At 39.7% G+C, this 10,747-nt stretch overlaps 1 long non-coding RNA gene across 4 annotated transcripts; it reads right to left on the minus strand.

Moving 5' to 3' along the window:
• Positions 1-1,443: 1,443 nt before the first annotated feature.
• LOC136555435 (uncharacterized) lies at positions 1,444-5,587 on the minus strand. 4 transcript variants are annotated; one of them, XR_010783490.1, is made up of 3 exons: positions 4,358-5,587; positions 2,709-4,252; positions 1,444-1,693 (listed from the first exon to the last, which is right to left on the minus strand). It is a non-coding gene; the product is annotated as an uncharacterized lncRNA (long non-coding RNA). The 4 variants fall into 4 exon arrangements; XR_010783491.1 differs by having other exon boundaries at positions 2,709-4,269; XR_010783489.1 differs by having other exon boundaries at positions 2,709-3,055; positions 4,060-5,587.
• Between the last annotated feature and the right edge of the window lie 5,160 nt (positions 5,588-10,747).

Raw genomic sequence — 10,747 nt, forward strand, 5'->3', positions numbered from 1 at the left:
CAGCTTTCTGCCCATTGCCAGTGCTTTCTATTTAAGACCATTCATGTCCCAGTTCAGCCAGGGCTGTCTGTGCTCCTGTATCAGCAATGTGCCAGTGTATGGCTTGAGCTTTACACAATTAAAAGTTTAAGAGGTTTGTGATACAGAAGGCAAGTTCCTAAATCAAATGAAAATATTCTTCATTTGCTTCAGACTACAATAATTTGTTCCAAATTTCATGCTCTCCATTGGTCCAATTTACACAAACTCACAGTAATTAGCTGAAGAGATTCTTTTAAATTTACAAAAGCAATCATTCTCTGCGATAGCTTGATGCTATGCCCAACTCCCTCTGAATAGACTTTAATGACACAGTAACCATGGTTACAGAATATAAAATATGCAGCCACGAAATAAGGAAATGTAACAGTGTAATACAATTTTCTCTGGAAAATAAAGGGGTTTGGCATATTTGCATTAATTAGGACATCACATTAAGTATTTCATGTTTGCATTCTTTATGAAAATAAAAGTCATAACAGGCAAAGTGATTTTTGAATTCTATTCAGTGGCATACAGTACCGTTGGGAAAGCATTTTCCCCAATAAAATGGGACAATTTAATTGGACATCTATAAGTGCCATTCTGGTAAATTGTTGGAAACAAGCTGAGACATCCACTGCAACTGGAGCAGCCATATGTCACAGAGCTCAGGCTTTTAATCTGAGTGGCCACTGGGAGGAAGCAGCTAAACCCCTCACCTGCAGAGCCCAGCAGGTAACAGGAAATCTGTGAAGCAGCACAGGAAACCAGCACTGGCTGCATTGTGTTTCCAGGCATTCTGCTTTCCTGCTGCTACTTGCTATTGCATCTGCTTAACTGGTATAAAATAATCTATAGCACACAAATCAAGACTGCTGCTAAATGATAATCTGTATATTTGAAAGCTGCAGCCCCTGCCATCAATGCTTCATGTATCACACGACCCTCTTGCATGGGGCTGAGGATCCTGAGATCTCTCTTCTCCTGACAATATGCCTCTGCAGCAGACTTCTCTGTACTGGTGGGCTAGATATAATCTACAGCATTTTATCCCTCCAACTCACACCTTCAACATCTCTATTTGGAAAAGGGGGGAGGATGGCCATCTCAGAGCAAAGGGAGAGGCAAAATGCAGCCCTGCTCTATGTTTTGCTCTAGCTGTGTTTCATGCTACCATATGCATGAAAAATGTTACAGGTTGGGCGCATCCTCCATCTCTAGTTTGAAATTGTGGAGATAATTTGAACCAACTTAGCTGGTTAGCTGTGACTGAAACTCAAAATTTTACTTCCAACTGAGATGCTACCTGCTGCTCTGTCCTGTCCAGGGGACAACTTCAGAGTGGTCCTAATGAGCCCATTTCTTTTGTTGTAGTTTCAGCAGAGATGCCATAATGACTGGCAAACAGCCTTGAAGTGACAGTTTTTATCAATACAAAGACAGTAACTTTATTTTTTCTTGAAGCATTCATCAAATGACATTAGATTAATATATTTATATAATCTGGTCTCTTCATGACAAACTGATTGCAAGAGAAAAGATTAAATTAATTGAGAAACATTGATTATGAGCAGGTCATTTAGTTCTTGCCTCAGGCAAACCTCTTCCTTATGAGCTAGGCATGGAAAGATGCTCTGAGTTCAGCTGCACCTCTTGTTCTCCCAGCTGCAGCCTAGTGAAGGAATCACAAAGGAAGGAAGATTAACCTTAGAAAATATAAAAGGATGAAAGGTTGGTGAAAATCCTTCAGTTCCATTTAGGTCAGGCTGGCATTCAGCAACTACTTCTGTCCAATTAGGCAACTGGAGCGAATCTGCTTTTTGTCCCCATATTGTGCAACGTTATTGCAGAAACAGAAGTGGAAGATAACATTTTTATTTCAGTTTCAAAATACAGATATAATGAGATTCCATTTAGGGAAATGACACTAGGTCTCTCCTTTTTTTTTGCTAGCATTTTATCTTTTTTTGTTTGTCTTTGATTACTTTCCCACCATCCAGAGAAGATCACATAGAAAATGCAATTAAGATTGACATGTATATGTTCTTTAAAATCTTGGACTCAATTTCTGAGATATATATTTTGTTGGTGCAGAAGGGACAAAAAGAGCAGGACTCCTTTCTGAATCTTCTGTGTGTTGAAAGGATTAATGAAATAGAGTCACAGGATGGTTTGGGTTGGAAGGAACCTTAAAGATCATCTACTTCCAACATCCCTGACATGGGCAGGTGTACCCTTCTCTAGACCAGGTTACTCAGAGCCCCATCCAACCAGGCCTTGAACATGTCAGGGGATGGGGCATCTACCACTTCTCTGGAAAACTTGTTCCAATATCTCACCATCCTCACAGGAAAGAATATCTTCTTTATTTCCAAACTAAATATACCCTCTTTCAGTTTAAAGCTATTCCCCCTGTTTGATCACAATATGTGCTCATAAAAAGTCCCTCTCCTGCTTTCTTGTAGCCCCTTGCTGTACTAGAAGCACTGGAAGGTGCTGTAAGTTCTCCCAGAACCTTCTCTTCTCCAGGCTGAACAGCCCAAATTTTATGAGCCTGCCTTCAAAGGAGAGGTGCTCCAGCCCTTTGATCATACTTGTAGCCCTCCTCAGGACGTTTTCCAACAGGTACAAGTCCTTCTTACATTTGGGACCCTGGAACTGGATGAGTGCTGCAGGTGGGAACTCACCAGAATGGAGTAGAGGGGCAGAATCCCCTCCCTTGTCCTGCTGGTCACACTGCTTTTGATGAAGCTGGGGACACAATTGGCTTTCCGGGCTACAGGTGCACATCATGATGAGTTTCTCATTCACCAGCATCCCCAAGTCCTTATCTTCAGGGCTGTTCTCAATACACTCTCTTCCCAGCCTGTATTTGTGCTTGAGATTGCTCTGATGCAAGTGCAGCACCTTGTACTTGGACTTGTTGAACTTCATGAGGTTCACACAGCCCCAGCTCTCAAGCCTGCCCAGGTCCCTCTGGATTTCTCCTCACAGCACAGTGCATCTCCTTAAGATATTTGCAAAGCACTTGTCCCTGTGGGATCAAAATTAAACATCAGAAGAGCAAAGGAATAACTATTTTCTACTGTATACTTCCAAAGAAAAAGAAGGACTAAGTAGAGCACCAGCTCCAAACTTCATTCTAGGTTTGAGCTCATTTCTAGGAAAAAGCACTATGGACAAGCATCTTCCTTCCTCCCTTTCTTTAATTAACATTAAATCATCAAAGAAATCAAAGGACATTATTTGAGAAAGTAATGACTGTGTCCTGGTCTACCTAGTGTCATTTTGATAAAAAGCATGGTAAAATCCTAATCTTCATTGAGTCAATGCAAATATTAGCATTGATTTAAATGTTTTTCTTTTCATGTGAAACACAGACTCAACACTCTCTTCAACACTGACACTTGACATAAGTACTCCCTGACTACTGGCCAGCCAGCCAGAACTGTCAGAGGACCAGAGCTCATGGTGGTCAGGAGTTCATGGCCCTTCTGAAGTCTCAGTGACACCCTGATGGTGGTTTCTTCCCTGTCAGTTCTGTGTCCACCTGTCCTGGTTCAGTTCTGCATCTTGTAGAGAGTGGTGGCAGACACCTCCCACCCCTGTCTTATCCAGACACAGCACTGACATGCCCTGCTCACTGAACAACGTGTCCTCAAACCTCATTCTGGTGTTCCCAATAATTCAAACCTACTAAAAATAGATGTAATTTTAAAGAGTAATTACACACTATTATGATCCTTTGAAACTGAATAAGTATATCAAATTATAGCAAAAAAGGGCAAAGATATAGAACTGTGAGCCCCTTCTTATTTTTTACTGCTATATTTTTGAGCTATACATTTCTGTATGCACTGACTTCTGTACCCAATGGCAACTTATGGTATAATATGGTACCATGGTTTCTTCTCCAGTCCCACTTCCATGCAAAAATGCCAGCTAGACACATCTCAGAAGCTGGCTGAAGACTAGTATATGTTGTTTGATCACAATAATGTATGATACCTGTGTTTTATGGTCAAAACCAGTACTGACCTGATCCAGGAACATCTCCTGATTTAGGGCTGCCCCACAGGAACTGACCCATGGCATGACTGGGGAGAACCTGAGAAGATCAGCTGATGCAGTATATACATCACATCCAGACCTGCAGTGGTGCTTAGGTTCTCCCTCTTCCCCAGCTCATGTTAACTGTGTTTATGCTTTTCTGGTAGATCTTTTTCAGTTGCTTGGAATAAAGAAAGTCTTTGCTTAAAATTGCTGCATTGCAACATCGCTACTCCCAGCTATTAAACATCCCACGGCACGAAACGCCGAGTCCACACAGGCCTACCTCAGCAAGTGTTCCAGTCAAGCACAACATGAGTCATCTTCTGAGCTTCAGCTGGATGACTTGGGAGGAATTTGCAGGTGTGTGTTTGTTTGGATTACAAGGAGACTTATTTCAAGTAGAGACAGAATGTTTCACTCCTGCTCCTCAGTCTCAAATGCACAATTATATTTGTCACTCCTGTCAACAAACATTTGTAAACTAAAAATAATGAGTTAAATATATGCACTTTATTACACTGCTCTGGAAGCCATTTCTGCTTACAACTTGAATTTCAGTTCTTGGCTGTCTCCTTTCTTTGGGAGACAGCACTCTCACTGTGCCATTGGAAAGAAAGATCTGTCCTTCTCCCCCCACCCATTTTCAGTTTATGCACCCTTACTTTCAAACTTCATATTCAGAGAAGAGCAACATCTTCTAAAAGTCCAAAGAGTTTGTAGACAGCCTTGGGAAAACTGGCTTGGGCAGTTTTTCAGGGCAAATTTGTGAGACCTCATTTTCCACCAGTGGAAGTTACATGCAAGCAAATGACAGCCTAACCAGGACCCTGTCAGGTTAAACAAACATGCTCATCCTTTCCAGCACAGGCTTTCTGTTTGCTCTGTGTCTGTTTTGCTGGACAGCTCAGACTCTTCTGAAATGATTGTCTCATTATGTATACAGGATACAATTTGTAAACTGCATTCTGTCATCTCACAAGTAAATTATCCCCAAACAGCTACTGAACAGTGAGTGAGAACACAGTCTGGCACATCTATTTTGCATGATTCTTGGAACAAGCAGTATCTACATGTAATCATTGCCATTCAGGTAGTAAGGTCAAGGTCAAATCCTTTGCATTGCCTGATCTCTTCCAAAGGCTGTGCAGAAGGGGTGCAATCATTATTCAGCATCACCTAACAAGGCATCCAAATATTTTTATGAAAATCAGATCAGATCTGATTATTTACAAGATCTCTCCAGTGGCCTTTCACATGGTGCATGTGAGACAGGTAAAAAGAGAGGTGAAATGGGCAAAGGAGGAAAAGTGTCTATAGAAAACAAGGCCAAATAAGAAGGAAAAAAAGATAATTAGGTGAATGTTAACTAAGGATTCAAAATGGCATAATTATATAAAAATTCAAGTGAAAAAAATAGAAGTGAACAAGCACAGGATGAAAATATCATAAATTAAATAATCTCAGATGATTGTTATTATAGACAGCTGTTTTCTCTTCAGCAGATGCTGCAAGAATTTTCCTTCTGAAATTGGCTGACTGCAATTTAATTATACTTCAAGCATACAACAAAGTGTCACAAGTGGAAATAGAATATACAATTATTTTCATTTTTCTTAATTAAAGCAAAATTGCATTCGATTTATACTCTTTTTTCTTTTCTGTAACACAAAAAAGATAGTCAAAATGATTGGACCTTTTTGTCTTTCATTGTATCTTCCCTTCTCAAAGAAGATAATTTGCCCCTAGGTGATTTAAGTGTTTGATCGATTAGGAATCCAAGATGTAAAAACACACAAGAACTTCATTAACAGAACAGAATGAAAATGAAGGAATTTAGTTATGATTTTTCTGAAATGGACAGTGCTAGCAAGTGGTTCACAGGCTGTAGCAGGAGTGCTGCATCTTTAATAAATGACAGCTGTACAATCTCAGGAGTTATACAGGAATATATCATTTTGCTCTGAGACACTGGTTCCACCTATCCAATTTTCTTAATGGCTCTGATAAGCCATTAAGACCTTCCCCCCATCCAGTCCTCCTCATCAAAAAATGTCACTGAGCTCCCATCACACACTACAACATGGCATGGGAAAATGTGTGGGCATCCTCTGCTCTTCTCTCATGGTGCCTAAGGCAGATATACTCTGATTGTGTGACTTGTCACCAGCTCAGTGCACATGTCACTGTTGGGAGGAAAGGGTTAAAACCAGAAGATTTGACAAAGAGGATGTAATAGCTTCTCTCAAACTGACCTTGCAGCTGGGAATGCTAAGAATGTCAGTGTGAGAAAACTCTGTTTTATGGCTAGTATTGTTCTTCCTCTGCCTGTTTTGAGAGGTGGAATTCCTGTGTGGAGATAAGTCTCAGAGATACACTTGAGCTTCCTGCTGGGGCTGGGGAAGGGGAGAAAGAGAGAGGGAGAGAGAAGAAAGAGAGAGGGATCCTAAAGACAGAGCCTTGTGGTAAATAGTGCGTGTGAGAAGCCCTTTGGAGCAGGCAGTACCAGCCCCTCTGCTCCAGTGCTGTGTGCAAGGATGAACTGAGCCTCCCCACGTGTCTCTGCTGTCCAACGCTGTTAGCCAGGTAATGAAAAACCCCAATCTTTGTATCTCAGCTGCAGTTCGGGGTCACCGTGGTTACCTGGGTGGTTGATTCACACAGTCACACTGGCACAGGGTGCCCATTAAAATTAAACTCTCAAGGGAAAGTAATTTTAATTTGTTGTTTCTTTTTGCCTTTACTTGCTTTCTTAACACTTTTTTTTTCTTAGGACATATCCGTTTAGGATAGCACTAATGGTTCTTGATTCTATCTAGACCACTGCTGTTGAAGAAAGGGGTTTTTTGACAAACTAGAAGGCTAGGGTGAATCTCCTGCTACTTTGAGGGCTGTCCACATTGCAAAGCCATGGTGAAAGTGTTCTGGCTCTCACAGGTGCTGCCAACAAGAGCAATGTGCAGCTGCAGAGATGCTTGAGTGATGCTCTTCATTACAGCCCGTGCTACAAAAGCCAAACTCCTGTTGCTGAATCTCTGAATCTGCTGAATCTCTGCCATGGAGCTATTAGGGGTAATGATAAGAAAATTTTTTCTTTTCTTTTTCTTTTCTTGATATCCCTCCACCATCCTGAGATATTTCTGATCAAGGATGGTATGTAGGAGGAATAAAAGGAGAAAGCTCAGGAAATCTTTTTGTACCAAGCACCACTAGAAAAACACTTGCAGAAGATAATTTCTTTCAGCAGAAGACACATGATCTAGAAATAATGATTTGTGGTGCAGACTGTGCGCATAGTTATGCAGAAAGAAAGAAAATTTTACAAATGAAGGAATGAAACTCTACTACTGTGGGAATAATGGAAAACTCCAAGGAGACATTAACTCTGCCTGCAAGAGGTGGCAGACACTTAGCATGCTGAAAAGCATTTCTATATTATTCTAAAGGAGCAGCAAAAATACTTAAAAAATAAGCAAAGGGAATTGAAGATTAACTTTGACATGCAATATTCATAGCCAGAGAAAATAGCTATTATTATTTATGTAGGAAAGATAGACAATATAGGATTCTTGTGGACATCCAGCAATTTGTCTAATAATGAGAACTAATTTCAATCTTGTTCTAATCATAGACAAAATAAATCCAAATATTTCTAATACTCAGATGAAAAAAAATTGAGCAAACAACAGAACAACCTATTTCACACATATACACCTCCTTCTGTATCCTTGTCTCCAAGGACTGAAAAGATTTTGGTTTGTGACCCAGCAATCCAGCTGTATTTGGAGCTGTCCCTGGAGAGAGCCTGAGCAGCCTGGGGTCACCCAAGGTCACCCCAGGCTGAGCACTCCATCCTGCCAGGCTCCTCTTGGGCACTGTGGAGCCAGCAGGCTGGAGATCAGTGCTGGAGGGGCACAGCTCAACCAAGGAGTCTGGATCACAGAGAAGCAGCAGAAAGAAGATGGCTAGAATCTAGATTCCTGGGTCATTCTGTTTTAATGTCCACAGTCTTTTTTTTCTTTTCTTAAGAATTTGGAGTTGAAAATTGGCTGAAGCCACTTGCATTATTCCTCTTCGGTGTTGGTTTTTTGTTCTGTTTTTTGTTTGGTTGTTTTGTTGGGGGTTTTTTTGCAACATCAGTATTTTCATTTAGAGAGAAATCTTTACCTGGTGAACCCTAATTAAATGTGAAAGTTGGTTTATTTGGATGAGTAATTAATACAGATGCAGGAATCTGGGAGTGTTGCAGATGATCACACCATGAGGCAGCTTTGGGAATCCCAACTGCTCAGGATGATGTAGTTTTAGGATAGTGCTAATCCTGTGATCAACAATTCCTACCTTTGTGCAATTTGCATGCTTCTAAAAATCAATATTGTTGTTGAGAGACATTGTTTCCTTGAGGGAGACATGCCAGGTATGTGGCTGAGATGCTAAAAGGCGCTGGTGTTTTGCATCTGGGTGACAGGACATGATGTACACTTCAGCACTCACGTAGGTAAAGAGATGCCAAAGATGAAAAATTTAGGGCTGGATGAACTCCTATCAGAAAGTTGATTTGTACCTGAAATTGTTTTTCCACTCTTCCATGGAAATATTCAGTGACAAGCATCGGTTGGACAGCAGAAGGAATACAAAATGTGGAGAGATCAGAGATATCAATATTAAATATGTGTCTTCTGTGTATCAGGAATTGAAATTAACTTGTTCTGCTCAAAGGGAGGGAGTAAATCACCATTTCTGTTTGGGGTTTTATTAAATGCAATTTAAGGCCACAATGAAAACTCTTGAACGCTAGAAATGAAGACTGGCAAAGGCACACTTCGTAGGTAAAGACTGTCCCTGCTGCACTCATGCTGGCCCTTGGGTGAGCTGCTGAGAGTGAAGCTCTTGTGAAAATCAAGTCACTTTGTTGGGTGCTTGAAACAAAGTTTTCCTTTCAAATCTTCGTTTTATGCCTAAGTGTGTGATAGATGAGAATATGGCTAAACATCCTTCCCATATAAGGACTCTCTGAAAACATGCCAGAGGGGTTCAGGCAATTTTTTACTAGATTGGTATCTATATCACAAAAACCACAAAAAAAGTTTGATCATTTGATTTACTTAGAGCAACATGACTATGTAGTAAAATGGCTACTCCATCTGAAACCATCTGTTACTAGAGAAGGCCATCTATCCTGAAATGAAGAGATACTGTGAGAGTGAAAAATTTACAGAAAAATTTTAATAGAAAATGCACGGTATTTTATAATAAAAATCACAGGTGATAGCATTTTATGCCAAACAAAACCCAATATTTATGTTAAAGCTTGAGAAAAAATCTACTTAGTAAGCCCTTTTGTTATATGTGCTACAAAATTAAACACTGACTATTGTACAAGAAACTAATGCAGGCTTATAGCAACAGCAGGGCTAGAAAAGTTCTCTAAAATTAGTGACATTTTGACTGTAAAAAGACAATAATGCAAGGCTATGGTTAAGCCAGAATATCTTTGGGAAAACCTCTGTGGTAGAGGAAGCACTACAAATACAGAATAAGAAAGGATAAGGGATTTCCTTTGAAAAGGCATTTTTAAACAACAGTATCAATTAAGTTATTTATAAAACAACAAGTGAAATAACTAATAGTGCAAATTGTATCAAATTCTTGACTTTCCCAACATCAGTTGATTGGAAACTACTAGCAAAGGTTAGAACAGGGTAGAACACTGATTTCTTTGATAAATGTTCCATGAAGGACCAGGAAGCAGTGGTGATATGGACTCTATTTCAGTGGGTGTGAAGCTCTTGTAGAAAATGTGGCTGTAAAAATAACTATGGATAGGTTACGTTCTTCATGTTAAATTGCAATATGAACAAATGCAAATTCGTAACTAAATTAGAGAACCAGGCTTTCCAATGGAAAAAAACCCACCATATGACATAATAAAACTTAGGATGTAGGAAATTACTGTTCCACACCACTTAAAGGACTGGAATGTCAACTGGCAAGTCCAGTTGAAGGCACTTGGTGAAACCATAAATGTTGTCTGAGAGGCTGCAAATGTAGTACAGATATCTTCAGAGAAGGACAAAAACATGATTCTGAGCAACACCAGGCCTTTCAATGTAACTTTTACTGTGCAAAATTTTAGAACAGATTTTGGAGGAATGCATAAGGAAGAGCAGATTGGCAATACAAAGTAGACTAAATTGCAGCATGATTTTGTTAAAGATAACTCAAGACAGATTAATCTTTTTATTTCATTTAATGTCAAATCAGTGAGTTACTACATAGAAGTGTACAGCAGATATAATCTAGATAGGTTTATGTGTTCATTACAACACTTTTTAAGTTGAAGAAATGGGGGATTAATGTGAAATGGATAAAGAGCTGTTTAAGGGGAAAAAATTGCCCTAAATCATATTTTGGAAGGAGTTATTAGGCTGACAGTGGTTACTAACTCAATGTTCAGTATTGGGAGCTATGCTCGTCATATTAATGGCCAAGGAGACAGAATCAAATTATTTGCTAATGGAATTTACAGATGACGCAAAGTTGGGAGATATTATGAACAGCAAGAGAGTCACACAAGAAAACCTTTCTGCAGAAGACACTGAAATACTTTGGAATATAGTGTTCTATTCTCACCTATGCTGAAGAAAAGCAAAGCAAAACAAAACCAAACTAAATT

Source organism: Molothrus aeneus, chromosome 1, assembly GCF_037042795.1.
Source record: "Molothrus aeneus isolate 106 chromosome 1, BPBGC_Maene_1.0, whole genome shotgun sequence".
In the NCBI taxonomy this organism is placed as follows: Eukaryota; Metazoa; Chordata; class Aves; order Passeriformes; family Icteridae; genus Molothrus; species Molothrus aeneus.